Genomic DNA, 18,637 nt, shown 5'->3' on the forward strand with positions numbered 1-18,637 from the left:
TCCATATCTAAGATATCACAGCGTTTGTGATGATTTTTCTTTCTTTTCTTTCGATTGAAAACTTATACGAGTGTATAAATGTCAATAATTGGGTGTTATTCGACTCCAGGGACTAGCGTTTAGTTACAGCATAACAGTTGTAGTATACTTCTTTAATGACGGACAAGAGCACTTTTCTGTAAAACGGTATTGTTCGTAAAATCTATGATCTGAGCTTGAAAATCACAGGTGTTACGACATGTAGTGATAATGTGAGATGCCATCGGTGACCGTTCATTGCCCACTGCTGCAGCTTGTCTTCTGAAACAAACACCATCCATCCTGACTATCGGCGACACATTCTTTAATACGTACTTTCGTTGTTCCCTGTATTTTGCTGGACGCATTGTCTTGCAGCGGTCCTTCTGGTTACTTCTTCAATGCTGCAGCTTGTGACAAGATTTTTAAAAAATGTTCTTTCTCGTGTAGTCAAAAGACTAGAAGGTTTTCTATCTTGCACTTTGATCTATGTCTTCATCTACATCAGTACTCCGCAATCCACCTCATCGGATCTGACTGAAGGTATAATGTATCAGTACCAGTCATTTCCTGTTCCGCTCGCATATGGAGCGATGGGAAAACGGCTATGTATTCGTCCCAGTGCGAGACCTAATTTCACTTATCTTCCTCATCCTTTCGCGCAACGTACGTTGGCGACAGTAGAATCGTTATCCAAACTTCCTCAATAGAGTTTCTTCGCGATAAGAACATCGTATTCCCTCCACGGATTCTCATTTCAGTTTACGAAGCGTCTGTATATCAGCCGCGTGTTGATTGAACCTACCGTAACACATCCAGCAGCCCGCCTCTGAATTGTTCCAGTATCTTGCTGTAATCCGGTGGGGGATCCCAAAAATTCGAGCAGTACTTAAGAGTGGTCGCAGAAGTGTTGTATACGCGTTCTCCTTTGTAAATGAGTCAAACTTTCGTCAAACTCTTCCAGTAAACAGAGTCACTCCCTACCACTGACCATACGTGCTCGTTACATTTCATGTCGCTTTGCAACGTCACGCCTAGGTATTTAACCGACGCGATGATGTCAAGCAACACACCTTTAATACCGTATTCGAATATTACACGATTTTTTCCCCTACTCTTCTGAATTTACATTTTTCCACATTCATCACACTAAATAGATATTCTGTCCAAGTCATCTTTTGTCCTTCTACAGTCACTCAACAAACTATACTTTCCCGTACAACGTCAACAAACAGTCTTACTATGAAGTATGTTGAGGATTGGTTCTTTGATACTTCAGATTTATTTGGCATGGAGGTCCAACAGAACAGGAAACGATGCATCCACAGATTCTGTAACTGTGTAATATTCATTCTGATGGCATCTGCCTTTCTGATTCTCAATGATAAGAGAGCATTAAGCTTTAGCAAATCGCGTCTGCAAACTCTAGAATAAACTGCTGTGTCTGCCACAGATGAGAGAAAGCAACGAGTAATTGCAGAAAAATAAGCTGATGTTAAAATTTCAATCACTGCAAGTAGAGAAAGTTAGAAAATTGTTCACAATAGCAGAAAATGGATACTAATGGTATACGGCCGCGAATTACTGGGCAGTCGCTAATTCTGAATGCACACGATATACCATTGAAACCAATGTCGTTACTACGCTGTTTGTTCACCACGTGTTTCATCAGACGCTACTTAAATCTTACATAAAGGCAGTGCCTTCTGTCGCGTCAGAAACAGAAGCTAATCTATTTCAGTAGATTAAGACAATTTTTTAAAATAAATATCAGCATTTCGGTTGCGTATTTATTCGTTTAGTAACGAGAGACGTACATGTACGAAAATTACATCTTTAAGGTAAATTATAAATCTAATGAAACAATGGCCAAATAAATATGTAAAGTAACACATTTTAGTTTCATTTGGCGTGACTTTTGTAGAATGATATCATGATACAGAAATTAAACTTTTGCTTTCATTTTTAAAGTAATGTCTTCAAAGAAACTACCAGTTACCGGTCTCGTTACCACTGGACAACAACGCACAATAATGCAGTGGTGAATATAACTAGTTCGAATCCTTACGTTGGATTATTATTATTATTATTATTATTATTATTATTATTATTATTATTATTATTTTACGATTATTGTCTGGAGAGGAGGAGAGTAGTAGTTCTTGACTATACCAGCCTGAGCGCCAAGGTCTCATGAAGTTTGAGATCATATCGCCTGAATGCGGTAGTTTTGAACTTTTAAAACATCTGTACTTCACAGTCCGCTGCTGAACCTGTACAACATAACGTTTTTTTTAAATCCCTTACTGCCTCTAAAGCCAAAGTGGTGTCTCTTTCAAGAACGTAAACAGAACATACCCTGAAGACTATAGCTGAGAAGTCATTTCGACTCTAGCTATATACCATATGTTGCAATTTTAAAACAATAGACTGCAATTTATAACAGACTAGCGAACCAGGCAATGATTTACAGTTACTAAATATATATTGGATATACGTCCTAATATCTTTCTCCTACCTCTCTGTGCCCATCACCACCTCCCCCTCTCTATGTCCATCTCCTCCCCCTCTCTCTATGACCTTGAGCATTGTTCATAGCTTATTTTTTCATTTGAGTAATCAGTCTTCTGAGTGGTCTGCAGTTCCCTCTGATAGCATGGAAGTCATTCCCTCATGTCTTAACAGAGGTTCTATCATTCTGTCCCTTCTCTTTATCAGTGTTTTCCACATATTCCTTTCCTCTCCGATACTGCGCAGAATCTCCTCATTCTTACCTTATCAGTCCACTTAATTTTCAACATTCGTTTGCACCACCACATCTCAAATGCTTCGATTCTCGTCTGTTGCCGGTTTACCATGATCCATGTTTCACTACCATAGAACGCTGTGTTTCAAATGTACAGTCTCAGTAATTTCTTCATCCAAGTAAGGCCTATGTTTGATACTACCAGACTTCTCTTTGCCAGGAATGCCCTTTTTCCCAGTGTTAGTATGATTTTGATGTCCTCCTCGCTCCATCCGCCATTGGTTATTTTGCTACCTAGGTAATTCCTCAACTTCATCCACTTCATGAACATCAATCCTGATGTTAAATTTCTCGCTGTTCGCATTTCTGCTACTTCTCATTACCTTCGTCTGTTTTCGATTTACTCTTAATCCATATTCAGTACTCATTAGATTGTTCATTCCATTCAGCAGGTCATGTAATTTTTCTTCACTTTCACTGAGGATAGCAGGGTCATCAGAGAATCGCGTCACTGATATCCTTTCACATTCAATTCTTAATTACTCTCCTGAGCCTTTCTTTTATTTCCACCTTTGCTTCTTCGATGTGTTTATTGCGGTTGCAAACAAAAACTTGATTGTGTGTTGAAGTAGCTTAAAATGAGTGGGTAAATCGGTTAGGATCGCTGGTACATGGAATATGAGAGGGGCTGCTCCAGCTGGTGCATCTATGAAGGTAGTAGCTTCAGTGACAGTATTACGTATAGTTCAAATCTGCGAACGGGTAGGATTACAAAATCACAGTCCATATCAATATTCTGATCATGATCAGATAAGCTGAAAATACAGCTTTCCTGGTTCCTGTTAAAACTAACAGCGAAGAAAAAAAATGCAATGTCGTAACTAAAACGAAAATATATAGCAGAAACAAGTTGTGTAATAATTTAAATGCCCTGCTATCATAGTTAAAAATGACTGCGAGAAAGAAAATGAAATAGCACATATTCACAACACAGCACAGCATTTCCTTTATCGCTGTCGGTTTTTACAAGACACTTGTACACTGTTCTTTTAAAAAGTATATAGCTTATGTCATCTGAACATTTGTTAGATTATTGTGTAAATATCTGAAGTAAATAGTTCAAGAACTTTTCGAGAATTTTGGCGACAACGTTAAACGTCTTGTTTGTATATAAAAGTATAGATTATTCGTGGAAGATGAACATTTGGACTTGGAAGATTGTTCGGTATTAAACTACTAATACACACAGAGAGAATAAACCTGAAATTTTTATGAACTTTGTAGATGTCCAAAACGCTTTTGATAACTTTCAAGAGGTCGTCTTAGGCGAAACTGGGAAACGAATAATATTGCAAGTCTCAAGGGAACAAATCCGTAATATTAGTTTTGACGACCGCCCGTACAAGGAATTTCCAACTATCCAGGGAGAAGGACAAATCTGCTATGCATTCCCTGCGCTATTAAATATTTATATAGACGGCCTTTCGAGGAAGTAGATTTTCGTTGAGTACTGACTCAGTCTTGCATGCCATTTTACACACCGACAACTGATAGTTACACAAGGGTCTAAAAATGATAAACAGAGTGCAGATACAAATTACACGCAGTCTGGAAAACGTGGTTCACATCATCCACTGTGACAAACAACGGAAATTTTGAAGATAATTTGTGGCCTTACGTCGTAATAACCGAGGAAGTAACACATTGTTGCATGGTCTGAGAACGTCCGAAGTCAGTTGAGTACATACTCTGTGTTTCAGGCAATAATTTGCTTTCTAATGACAATGCATTTGGAATATTTCTTTAGTCAGACGAAATAGTCATTACTGTGAGCGTTGTCAACATCTAAAATCAGTCTGATTTTTATACTGAGGTTCTGTAACTTTTAAACGACGATACAGCACTAGATTGCAGTTCCTACTGCTCGGAATAGCAGAAGATATGAGATGGACGACGGCATCAAAATAGGAGAAATTAGTGGATACAGGAAGATTACGAAGAAATCTGTCCCCATATTTCCACGTAACTACTTCTGCCCACATATAGCCATTCAAACAAACATTTAAGTGTCTCCCCTCAAAATGGCTTTCCAAGGTTTGGATTCTTCAGTTCAACACTGTCTCTGGGACAACCTCTTTCATCATTTTTGCTCATAACAGAATACCGAAAACATCATCATCATTGAACTTCAGTACCGATCAACAACTTTCTTCATTTTAATTTATATCAGGAAAAATTCTTAATTGATGCATTTAAAAAATTTTAAATCCATATGTGTCTTAAGCAATATATGGCTGAAAAGCTGCTAACCCATGTCTCTGACTTTGAGGTAAGAGTACTTGGAACTTGACCAATCACCAGTTTGAACGCTGTTTTGAACACGAGGATGTTCCACTAGGAATGGGCCGATTGGAGGTTATAGGCTCTTGGCTTCATCCAATCTGTCATCTGGTTCACAAATCCCACAGTTAACGCAGAATCGTAAACACGGTGTAACTCAAATATTTCACTTGCGCACATTTCTGCCTTCGGTGAGTCTTGTTGTTATTGTTGTTGTTGTTGTTGTTGTCGTCTTCCATCCGAAAATCCGCTTGATGGCACTCTCTGCGCTGTGCTCATCTCTACATACCTACTGCTTCCTACGTGGCAAACGGTTATTGAAAACTATATGTTATCATTACAATCACATTATGGCCTATTGCTAATGCATTTAAAAAGTCCTATGTGAAGATAGGTTTTCTTACTAAGGAAAGAGTTGGTTTGTGTCTCCATCACAAGTTTGAAAAGCGAGTCTTGTCAAGACTATTATGCTGGGCAGTCAGGGCGTAATTTCAATGTGCGTTTCCGGGAGTACACTTTTACTAGTAATATGAGTGCGTTAGAATGTCATATTAGAGACAATAAGCACTTATTACAGATTTTACTGTGTTCAAATTACAGCAGCTTTGAAATGCTGCAGCTACGGCCATGTTTAATACAATTTGAGTCCTTTATTATACTTTTTAATAATCGCTAAGTAATACAAGAATTATGCCTAATGTTATAGTCACCAACGCAACGTGCGTGTAAAATTGTTTACCATGAGCAACGTCGAGCTGCCTACGTCAGCAGGACTCCAATCGTGTTGCAGAATGTAGAAGGAAGTGATAATACAAAGTATCTTGATTTTAGTAGTTATTTTACTAAGCTGTACTGCATTATTGCAATGTATTCGTTTTAACATGTCTTATGTCGTTGCTTTACTGTATGATTAAATGATGATGGCGTCCTCTTGGGTAAAATATTCCGGAGGTAAAATAGTCCCCCATTCGGATCTCCGGGAGGGGACTACTCGAGAGGACGTCGTTATCAGGAGAAAGAAAACTGGCATTCTACGGATCGGAGCGTGGAATTTCAGATCCCTTAATCGGGCAGGTAGGTTAGAAAATTTAAAAAGGGAAATGGATAGGTTAAAGTTAGATATAGTGGGAATTAGTGAAGTTCGGTGGCAGGAGGAAGAAGACTTTTGGTCAAGTGATTTCAGGGTTATAAATACAAAATCAAATAGGGGTAATGCAGGAGTAGGTTTAATAATGAATAAAAAAATAGGAATGCGGGTTAGCTACTACAAACAGCATAGTGAACGCATTATTGAGGCCAAGATAGACACAAAGCCCATGCCTACTACAGTAGTACAAGTTTATATGCCAACTAGCTCTGCAGATGAAGAAGAAATTGATGAAATGTATGACGAGATAAAAGAAATTATTCAGGTAGTGAAGGGAGACGAAAATTTAATAGTCATGGGTGACGGGAATTCGTCAGTAGGAAAAGGGAGAGAAGGAAACATAGTAGGTGAATATGGATTGGGGGGAAGAAATGAAAGAGGAAGCCGCCTTGTAGAATTTTGCACAGAGCATAACTTAATCATAGCTCACACTTGGTTCAAGAATCATAAAAGAAGGTTGTATACCTGGAAGAATCCTGGAGATACTAAAAGGTATCAGATTATATAATGGTAAGACAGAGATTTAGGAACCAGGTTTTAAATTGTAAGACATTTCCAGGGGCAGATGTGGATTCTGACCACAATCTATTGGTTATGAACTGCAGATTGAAACTGAAGAAACTGCAAAAAGGTGGGAATTTAAGGAGATGGGACCTGGATAAACTGAAAGAACCACAGGTTGTAGAGAGTATCAGGGAGAGCATAAGGGAACAATTGACAGGAATGGGGGAAAGAAATACAGTAGAAGAAGAATGGGTAGCTCTGAGGGATGAAGTAGTGAAGGCAGCAGAGGATCAAGTAGGTAAAAAGACGAGGGCTAATAGAAATCCTTGGGTAACAGAAGAAATATTGAATTTAATTGATGAAAGGAGAAAATATAAAAATGCAGTAAATGAAGCAGGCAAAAAGGAATACAAACGTCTCAAAAATGAGATCGACAGGAAGTTCAAAATGGCTAAGCAGGGATGGCTAGAGGACAAATGTAAGGATGTAGAGGCCTGTCTCACTAGGGGCAAGATAGATACTGCCTACAGGAAAATTAAAGAGACCTTTGGAGAGAAGAGAACTACTTGTATGAATATCAAGAGCTCAGATGGCAACCCAGTTCTAAGCAAAGAAGGGAAGGCAGAAAGGTGGAAGGAGTATATAGAGGGTTTATACAAGGTCGATGTACTTGAGGACAATATTATGGAAATGGAAGAGGATGTAGATGAAGATGAAATGGGAGATAAGATACTGCGTGAAGAGTTTGACAGAGGACTGAAAGACCTGAGTCGAAACAAGGCCCCGGGAGTAGACAACATTCCATTAGAACTACTGACAGCCTTGGGAGAGCCAGTCATGACAAAACTCTACCATCTGGTGAGCAAGATGCATGGGACAGGCGAAATACCCCCAGACGTCAAGAAGAATATAATAATTCCAATCCCAAAGAAAGCAGGCGTTGACAGATGTGAAAATTACCGAACTATCAGTTTAATAAGTCACAGCTGCAAAATACTAACGCGAATTCTTTACAGACGAATGGAAAAACTGGTAGAAGCGGACCTCGGGGAAGATCAGTTTGGATTCCGTAGAAATGTTGGAACACGTGAGGCAATACTAACCTTACGACTTATCTTAGAAGAAAGATTAAGAAAAGGTAAACCTACGTTTCTAGCATTTGTAGACTTAGAGAAAGCTTTTGACAACGTTAACTGGAATACTCTCTTTCAAATTCTGAAGGTGGCAGGGGTAAAATACAGGGAGCGAAAGGCTATTTACAATTTGTACAGAAACCAGATGGCAGTTATAAGAGTCGAGGGGCATGAAAGGGAAGCAGTGGTTGGGAAAGGAGTGAGACAGGGTTGTAGCCTCTCCCCGATGTTATTCAATCTGTATATTGAACAAGCAGTAAAGGAAACAAAAGAAAAATTCGGAGTAGGTATTAAAATTCATGGAGAAGAAGTAAAAACTTTGAGGTTCGCCGATGACATTGTAATTCTGTCAGAGACAGCAAAGGACTTGGAAGAGCAGTTGAACGGAATGGACAGTGTCGTGAAAGGAGGATATAAGATGAACATCAACAAAAGCAAAACGAGGATAATCGAATGTAGTCAAATGAAATCGGGTGATGCTGAGGGAATTAAATTAGGAAATGAGACACTTAAAGTAGTAAAGGAGTTTTGCTATTTAGGGAGCAAAATAACTGATGATGGTCGAAGTAGAGAGGATATAAAATGTAGACTGGCAATGGCAAGGAAGTCGTTTCTGAAGAAGAGAAATTTGTTAACATTGAGTATAGATTTAAGTGTCAGGAAGTCGTTTCTGAAAGTATTTGTATGGAGTGTAGCCATGTATGGAAGTGAAACATGGACGATAAATAGTTTGGACAAGAAGAGAATAGAAGCTTTCGAAATGTGGTGCTACAGAAGAATGCTGAAGATTAGATGGGTAGATCATATAACTAATGAGGAGGTATTGAATAGGATTGGGGAGAAGAGAAGTTTGTGGCACAACTTGACTAGAAGAAGGGATCGGTTGGTAGGACATGTTTTGAGGCATCAAGGGATCACAAATTTAGCATTGGAGGGCAGCGTGGAGGGTAAAAATCGTAGAGGGAGACCAAGAGATGAATACACTAAGCAGATTCAGAAGGATGTAGGCTGCAGTAGGTACTGGGAGATGAAGAAGCTTGCACAGGATAGAGTAGCATGGAGAGCTGCATCAAACCAGTCTCAGGACTGAAGACCACAACAACAACAACAACAACAACATGTCGTTGTTTAATGCCACAGATCTGAGGATGGAGTTCTCCTGGTATGCGTCTTGAGACAACAAATAAAATTATTTTAGCGATCAAGACATGTGTTTTACCGTGTAGTATTTCGTGTAAATTGCCTGCAGGTGAAATGGTTTTGTCATGGGTACTTACCTCAAGGATCTCGTAGTTCCAAAGAAACGTCGTCTATTCCATCTCCCTTCTTTCGACTAACGCATTTCAATTCTTCTCGCAGTATCTCATCCCCGACGTCAACCTCCACAATTTCCTCTTCCCTTCCCATACTGTTTACTTTGAATAGACACCTCTATATTCCCTCAAATTTTCAGCTGTCCCTACTTTGTTTGATACTGGCTAGTCATCTGATACCTTAATATTCATACAGATGCTTTGCTTTTCTCCAGAGGTCCTGCAGGAGGAATCTGTCGTCTCCTTTGTCATGCATGCTTCAATAGCTTCGTGTCTCATGCTTTACATTTTGTATTTTCTATATATCTCATTTCTTAGACGCGTGTATTTTCTATACCTTACTTCATTTGCGGCATGTTTATATTTTCTCACTTCAGTAATTAATTCAACGTCTCTTGTGTTACCCACGTATTACCAGTGGGTATTGCCATTTTGTCTATTTGCTGCTCTGCTGCCTTCATAATTTCATCTTTCAAAGCTACCCATTCGTCTTCTGTTCGTCTTCCTATCTCCAGTTCCTGTCATTCGCTGCCTAATACTCCCCACTCTCAACAACTTCCGGTTCCTTAAATTTATGCAGGTCCCAGGTTTCTTTCTGCAATTTCTTTGGCGCTCATAATCAGTAAATTAAGGTCAGAGTCCACAGCTTCCCCTGGAAATGTTTTGTAGTTTAAAACATGATTTCAGGATATTTGTATTGCCGTTACATAATCTGTCACAAACCTTTCGGCGTCCTCAGGCCTCTTCAATATATATAATTTCCTTTCATGATTCGTAAATCAAGTGTTTGCAGTGATTAAATTGTGCTCTTCACAACATTCTTTCAGGGGATTCCCCCCTTTCCTTCCTTTCCCGTATTACTTTTTCCTTCGTTCTCGTACTATCCAATTCCAGCCCGCAACTCAATTAAATTTTTGTCTCCTTTAAAAGGCAGAAATTATTGAAACGTTACAGTAACGGGAAAAAGGATTATCAGGCCAGGCAAATAACTGGACTGAACATTTATTAAATAGCACAGCTCTACATAATTTTTAATCAGTAGACAACGTCGTCACCAGCGAAACCCTGAAATTGAGGCTTGGTAAGCGGACAGTAGAGACACATATGTTGGAGAATAATACTAAAACAAACAAATCATTCGGTAAGTAGAGTAGCGGCGGCGGAATGGTAGAGGTTGGAGGGGTGTGACAGTGTAATCGGATGGGCGAATACTCTACCCGCTCGCGTATTCCGCGACGGTTGTTTTGTTGTATTAACTGTTCTCCGTAGACTTCTAGCGTTAATTCTCTATGAAAACTGACTGTTATACAATATCCGCTATTGCCTTGGTCAGGAAAGCACTGAGTCAAGGGAGCAATGGTATTACTCAAATATTGTAGTGCCCACAACGACCAGAGGTTACACTGACGCCAACGACGAAAAATCACTCGCAGCGTGGCACCAACGTTATCTTTGGTCGCAATGGACTTTACCATATTAGTTTAGATGGTTCAAAATGGTTCAAATGGCTCTGAGCACTATGGGACTTAACATCTGAGGTCATCAGTCCCCTAGAACTTACACTCCTGGAAATTGAAATAAGAACACCGTGAATTCATTGTCCCAGGAAGGGGAAACTTTATTGACACATTCCTGGGGTCAGATACATCACATGATCACACTGACAGAACCACAGGCACATAGACACAGGCAACAGAGCATGCACAATGTCGGCACTAGTACAGTGTATATCCACCTTTCGCAGCAATGCAGGCTGCTATTCTCCCATGGAGACGATCGTAGAGATGCTGGATGTAGTCCTGTGGAACGGCTTGCCATGCCATTTCCACCTGGCGCCTCAGTTGGACCAGCGTTCGTGCTGGACGTGCAGACCGCGTGAGACGACGCTTCATCCAGTCCCAAACATGCTCAATGGGGGACAGATCCGGAGATCTTGCTGGCCAGGGTAGTTGACTTACACATTCTAGAGCACGTTGGGTGGCACGGGATACATGCGGACGTGCATTGTCCTGTTGGAACAGCAAGTTCCCTTGCCGGTCTAGGAATGGTAGAACGATGGGTTCGATGACGGTTTGGACGTACCGTCCACTATTCAGTGTCCCCTCGACGATCACCAGTGGTGTACGGCCAGTGTAGGAGATCGCTCCCCACACCATGATGCCGGGTGTTGGCCCTGTGTGCCTCGGTCGTATGCAGTCCTGATTGTGGCGCTCACCTGCACGGCGCCAAACACGCATACGACCATCATTGGCACCAAGGCAGAAGCGACTCTCATCGCTGAAGACGACACGTCTCCATTCGTCCCTCCATTCACGCCTGTCGCGACACCACTGGAGGCGGGCTGCACGATGTTGGGGCGTGAGCGGAAGACGGCCTAACGGTGTGCGGGACCGTAGCCCAGCTTCATGGAGACGGTTGCGAATGGTCCTCGCCGATACCCCAGGAGCAACAGTGTCCCTAATTTGCTGGGAAGTGGCGGTGCGGTCCCCTACGGCACTGCGTAGGATCCTACGGTCCTGGCGTGCATCCGTGCGTCGCTGCGGTCCGGTCCCAGGTCGACGGGCACGTGCACCTTCCGCCGACCACTGGCGACAACATCGATGTACTGTGGAGACCTCACGCCCCACGTGTTGAGCAATTCGGCGGTACGTCCACCCGGCCTCCCGCATGCCCACTATACGCCCTCGCTCAAAGTCCGTCAACTGCACATACGGTTCACGTCCACGCTGTCGCGGCATGCTACCCGTGTTAAAGACTGCGATGGAGCTCCGTATGCCACGGCAAACTGGCTGACACTGACGGCGGCGGTGCACAAATGCTGCGCAGCTAGCGCCATTCGACGGCCAACACCGCGGTTCCTGGTGTGTCCGCTGTGCCGTGCGTGTGATTATTGCTTGTACAGCCCTCTTGCAGTGTCCGGAGCAAGTATGGTGGGTCTGACACACCGGTGTCAATGTGTTCTTTTTTCCATTTCCAGGAGTGTAGAACTACTTAAGCCTAACTAACCTAAGGACATCACACACATCCATGCCCGAGGCAGGATTAGAACCTGCGACCGTAGCAGTCGCGCGGTCCCGGACTGAAGCGCCTAGAACCGCTCGGCCACCGCGGCCGGCTTAGTTTAGATCCATGGAGGTATAATAAGGGGATGCGGGGCTTCAGCCTTACGCTACACATAGCTTTGAAGACGGCGCCGCCGAGCTAGTAGCCCGCAAACACAAACATTAGCAGACTACTGTGTACAACTGCTTCAGGTTATTAATTTCTGTCGTGTCTACGCAACAGTTCTTTCAAACGGTTAACATTACATATATTGCTTTCGTGATTAACATAGTGTCAGGAAGGCATTTTGAGACTTTCCTGGTCTTAAAGGCATATTTGATTCAGTAATAGGACGCATTTGGCCTCATTAATATAACTTTCTTTATGTAAAATGTTTCGAATGACCGAGAAGCGAACTATGTAATGTGACAAAGCTGCTTTTGTAATCCAGCGTTTTCCTTAACATGGAATGACGAACTAACGTTCCGTCTAGGTGTGTCACCTTCCCGGAACTCCCTAAGAACATGAAACTTCCTGGCAGATTAAAACTGTGTGCCCGACCGAGACCCGAACTCGGGACCTTTGCCTTTCGCGGGCAAGTGCTCTACCAACTGAGCTACCGAAGCACGACTCACGCCCGGTCCTCACAGCTTTGCCAGTATCTCGTCTCCGAGTTCGGGTCTCGGTCGGGCACACAGTTTTAATCTGCCAGGAAGTTTCATATCAGCGCACACTCCGCTGCAGACTGAAAATCTCACTCTCGAAACATCCCCCAGGCTGTGGCTAAGCCATGTCTCCACAATATCCTTTCTTTCAGGAGTGCTAGTTCTGCAAGGTTCGCAGGAGAGCTTCTGTAAAGTTTGGAAGGTAGGAGACGAGATACTGGCAGAAGTAAAGCTGTGAGGACCGGGCGTGAGTCGTGCTTCGGTAGCTCAGTTGGTAGAGCACTTGCCCGCGAAAGGCGAAGGTCCCGAGTTCGGGTCTCGATCGGGCACACAGTTTTAATCTGCCAGGAAGTTTCATATCAGCGCACACTCCGCTGCAGAGTGAAAATCTCATTCTCCCTAAGAACATATTTAGCTACGTCTGGACACTTTGTAACATTTCCTTCTCACAGCGCTCAACCAGAGCGCTCATCCAGCTGTAATGATAGGAAATCTAAAGCCAAATTACAGAAATAAAACCATTGCAGTGAAAGTAACCTGTGTTTATCAAACCACGTTTATCAACAACTAATGCTTCGGGCTCCTAACATGGCGGACGTCGGTTTCAAGTTTGTGACGTCAAGACAACGCCCCGTACTATACTCCCACGGTTACAAGTGTGCGCGATTCCTGAACTTCCTTGACCATCACTTCCTTTCCTGACGAAGGCAATGGTGGTAGTTGTTGAAAGCTCAAAGTTTTCATTCCGAATTATTGTGCCATATGCACCGAGCACAGTTAATATTAATGTAACTACATGATTCCAGAGAACTTTTCAAGTTTCAAACATCAATGACGTATATGTGCAGACTGAAGCAACGAACGAAAACTCGTACCAAGTCTGGGATATGAACCCAGGTCTCTCTTCCTCGCTTCTGTCTGCATATATGTTATTGTTGTGGTCCACAGGCCTCTTTTGTCTCCGTGTAACTACAAATACATCGTTCTGAATCCGCTTACTGTATTCATAACTTGGTCTCTCTCCACGATTTTTAAACCCCCCCCACACACACACACTTCTCTCCAGTACTAAATGAGTGATCCCTCGATGTCTCAGAATGCATCCTATGAACAGGTCCCTCATTTTAGTCTAATTGTGCCACAAATTTCTGGTCTCTCCAATTCCATTCAGTGCCTCCCAATTAGTTGCGTGGTTTACCCTCTAATCTTCAGCGTTCTTCTGTAGCACACTTCAAAAGCTTCTATTATTTTCTAAATTGTTTATCTTACGTGTTTCACTTCCATACATGGTTACACTCCATACAAATACTTTCAGAAAAGACTTCCCGACAAATCTATACTCGATGTCAGCAGATTCCTCTTCTTCAGAAACACTTTTCTTGCCATCGCAAGTCTACATTCTGTATCATTTCTACTTTGCCCATCATCAGCAATTTTTCTGCGAAATAGCAAAAAGCTCATCTACTACTGTAAGTGCCTCGTTTCCTAGTCTGATTCCCTCAGCGTCACTAGATTTAATTCGACTACATTGCAAAAAATGGTGCAAATGGCTCTGAGCACTATGGGACTTAACTTCTGAGGTCATCAGTCCCCTAGAACTTAGAACTACTTAAACCTAACTAACCTAAGGACATCACACACGTCCATACCCGAGGCAGGATTCGAACCTGCGACTGTAGCAGCTGTGTGGTTCGGACTGAAGCGCCTAGAACCACTTGACAACAGCGGCCGGCAACTACATGGCATTATCATTGTTTGCTTTTGTTGTTGTTCATATTATATCCTCCTTCCAAGGCACTGTCCATTCCATATAAATGCTCTTCGAAGTCCTCTGCTGTCTCTGACAGGTAAATCTCAAGGTTATTATCTCTCCCCACTTAACCTTAATTCCAACCCCAAATTTTTCTTTGGTTTCCTTTACTCCTTGCTCAATATACAGATTGGATACCTACATCATAGTTAATGCAAAATTCTTTACCCGACTCCAAGAAATGCGAAAAGGCGCGAACATAACAGAAGCTATGAGAATGTCATTAAGAATCATATACGAGCAACGCGAGAGCATTTAACCGAGACCGTAATGCGTGGAAAAGTCTATAGAGATCTTTATAAAGCAGTTGATGTGACTGGGATGATGGTAATGATGTAGAGGACGAAGTGGAGACGTGCGTAACCTCCAACGAACGGGGCTCCCCGACAGGCTGGGCGGCTAACAATGGCTTGTAGCGGCGGCGGCACAAACGCCAGCGCCGGCTTCGGCGCCGGCGCGTGTGTTGGCCGCTGACACACTGTCCCTCATAAGCGCGGTGCGTGCAGCCCTTCAGCGCCAGCAGGTGCGCTCTGCCAGACGCCACGCTACGCCGCCAGTGAGTCGCCGGCGCGGTGTCGGAGCATGCGCACTGCTGGCGTCGCGATGCTTGATCGAAGCGGTCGCCGTCACACACCAGCTGCTGGCCAGTAGTACGCTAGATTGCGCCCAGACGGGCACGGAGCAACCAGCACGCCGACGCCAGGTTAGTCGTCATTGATCCCCGTTGGGGATGTTGTCTCTGCTTGAACAATGTCGCCGTCTCGAACGTGGAGGGCTACTGTTCACAAATTTTCAGTTACCGTTCAGAATTTCGATGTGGTCACTCCCCCGCCAAATATTCCGTGAAGACATTGTTTGAAGTTGTTCCCCGAATTATGCAATTTTTAGCACCGCGATAAGAGTAACTGAGAACGATAAGGAATACATTTACAACTACTATCTAACCGATATTATCAGTTATTCATGTAGGTATCTGTAGTCAACTTCGATAATTCTAAAATAAGTCTGTACGATTAGCAACGCGGATTGTTCGACTCCAAAATACACGTTTCAAAACATGACATGTCAAGCATCTCCCGTAAGCTACGACATAATAGGGACATTAACGCGAAGGGAGCCATCTAGAGCGCCCAAAATATTTTCGTGTATTACCACTTGGCTAGCGGCATCAAAACTTGGAAATCGTTAAAGTCTGTGTTCACAGGCAGGTGCAGTAGGCATAAATTTTATGTCCGCTGACTCTAAACTTTATTTTGCAAGGTCTATGTTTTGATTTGGTGATTGAAGTAGCCGAAACTTTGTAATACACGAAAATATATTGAGCGAACTAGACAGTTTTCTTTGCAAAGTCGATGATTGTATTCTCATTTTTCGAACTTGCTTCCTTTATTAATAAAATCAAGGAAGCAGTTATCAACGAGAACTTCATCAGCTTGTTAGGGATTGTGGTTCTAAGATTATACCAAGAACATGTCATGTTTCTTGCTCTTGGTCAATCAAAGTGGTTGGGAAAACCACAAGTATTGCTACTTATATAACATATGTAATGAATGCTATTGCACGAATCTTTCGTCTTTACCGTCGTGCCACAAGTGATAGGGTAGGCTGTAAAGTCAGTTGGTCAACAAGAGTAGTCTGTTTGAACGAATCATCTTGTAAATTATCTTCAAAACCTGCATTAATTCAAGGTAATTACGCAAAACTTTATTCCGGAATGATAGAAAATAACGGTCTATTGTTTTGCTGCTGCACTATCTCGCTTGTAGATTTGATCCTTTTGGCTGCTTTCGTTGGCCTCACAAAATACACGGGTATAGAGCGGCTTTGAACACTTGCTGCTCTTGTAGTACTGGTATGCGCCACATCACATTTGGTTTATAACTTCCGATACGCAGTGCGCGAGAAAAAACTGTTATTGGTTCCTCAGCCTTAAAGTGTAGATGTTCTCATCTGCTTCTGCTATTTTCTGTTTCGGAAGCATGGAACCTGAAGAAAAATACACATCGAGTGCCTTACTTGTCGTATTGAATCCCTCTCATATTTATTATGAATATATAACGGCAGCGAAGAGATCGTTGGTTCAGTTTCACCGGTTCTCGAAATTTACCGCTTTGTCCAGCCTTGTAGAGAAGAATGGATTGACGTGTTCTCAGGCCATCAAACAGATAGCGTGACTCTGCCTCGCAACATTTCTAGCTCCATCGTCTGTTCAGTGCCGTAGAATTCTCACGCGTTGGAACAATGGTAAAAGATACAATGCAAGAGCGTGTTGTTAATAGCCTCTCTCGTAGATAAGAAGCGTTATTTTGTTATGGTTCAGTATAACTTAAAGTGCTTGTTCGGTAAAGTGTAACTTCAGATCACGCATTTTCGAGTAATTACTTCAAAATACTTGCTTTTCTCTTATTGTAATCCAAATCATAACAGAAAAATTTCAACATTCACATAACGACAGTACTTGGCCATTTTCTGCTTTTCCTTGGGAGTTCTTGGCGATCGCTGACTTTAGGTTTAGGAGAGTTTTTAGGAGAATAAACTTGTCTGAATACACATGCTAATTTTTGAGTAAAAATACCGCAATTTGTAACGACTGTTTATTTGTAATCGATCAGGTTATAGCATTGATTTTAGCATCAAGGAACAGAGCTACTACGGAAGGGGAGACGACAGATGTTTTTAAGGGATAAATATTGTCGCTGCTACGTATTCTTCGCTCTTCTGTCTTTAAGTGCTTGGACCAGCATCTGCTTTTTGAATGGTTGGACCGGCAGGGAAAGACTTTTTCTTATCAGTGTTAGGACCAGAATAGACGAAGATCCGCGAAGAAAGTATCATCCGAACTCACACTGGGTGTGATTTACGGAAAGCTAAATTATAATGACTGGACTGGTACTTGAACACTATTTTGACCGCGAGCCTGTTGGTCTGACCTGTGCATCGCAATGTCCTGTCGGTAGATGACGCACAAAAGTTAGAAAACTTTAGAGTATCGTTCTCAGGTAATATTGTGTACCGAAACCGGCTATGAATATTCATGTTTATTTGTTGGCAACTCGCAACAATAAACTTGTTGTGGCCGGCCGCGGTGGCCGTGCGGTTCTAGGCGCTGCAGTCCGGAACCACGGGACTGCTACGGTCGCAGGTTCGAATCCTGCCTCGGGCATGGATGTGTGTGATGTCCATAGGTTAGTTAGGTTTAAGTAGTTCTAAGTTCTAGGGGACTGATGACCTAAGATGTTAAGCTCCATAGTGCTCAGAGCCATTTGAAACTTGTATCATTCGATATCAATACCGGACGCATTAAAGCCACACCAAAAACGTTCGCATTTGAAGTCTCCATTTTCTATAAACACTAAACCTCATTGACTGAATGTACTGATTGTCTCACGAGGAATAGTAAATATCTTAGGAGGTATTCCATACAATAGGTGTCAAAATTTTTATGTTTTTAAAGATTCAGTTGTTAGAATGTAATCACAACTACTACTCACAGAATGTGTTCTGGGAGGCAAATAATTGAGTTCAAAGCTGATTTTCATGAATTTCACCCCAACTTCAATGCACTCTCGAATTCCCTTGACAATGGCGCGTGTAGCGTTTCTGCGCTTGGTTGGGAGTTACCTTATGAGGGCCAACATTACACGTATTTAGAAAGATGAATTCGTCTCTTATGCTTACCTTTTCTGTTGTAGACTTCGCCTTCCAACCATCCCAGCAGGCAAAAATCTATAGGGGGGAAGGTTCGGGCACTTTGATGGCCAAGAAACGTGACAATTTCTGCCAATCCATCTTCCGATGAACGCTAGATTTAGATGATGCCTCACCAGACACAGTAAATGGGCATCCGATGAGGCTGGAACCTCGTTTTGAAAGAAGTCTTACGAAACGATGCAGCAACACGGACTCACTCAGCTGATTC

The 18,637-nt window shown here is 42.4% G+C and overlaps 1 protein-coding gene across 4 annotated transcripts in view; it reads left to right on the forward strand.

Moving 5' to 3' along the window:
- Window positions 1–18,637, forward strand: part of LOC126197083 (uncharacterized) — a 576,613-nt gene that overhangs the window by 410,344 nt on the left and 147,632 nt on the right. Inside the window, exon 1 of one of the 4 annotated variants that reach the window (XM_049934614.1) lies at window positions 15,295–15,421. The exons of the other annotated variants lie outside the window; for them this stretch is intronic. The gene's annotated coding sequence lies outside the window, so the exon portion shown is untranslated. Of the gene's footprint in view, window positions 1–15,294; window positions 15,422–18,637 lie in introns of those variants that run through there. 4 annotated transcript variants of the gene reach the window in all.

Source organism: Schistocerca nitens, chromosome 1, assembly GCF_023898315.1.
Source record: "Schistocerca nitens isolate TAMUIC-IGC-003100 chromosome 1, iqSchNite1.1, whole genome shotgun sequence".
NCBI classification, from domain to species: domain Eukaryota; kingdom Metazoa; phylum Arthropoda; class Insecta; order Orthoptera; family Acrididae; genus Schistocerca; species Schistocerca nitens.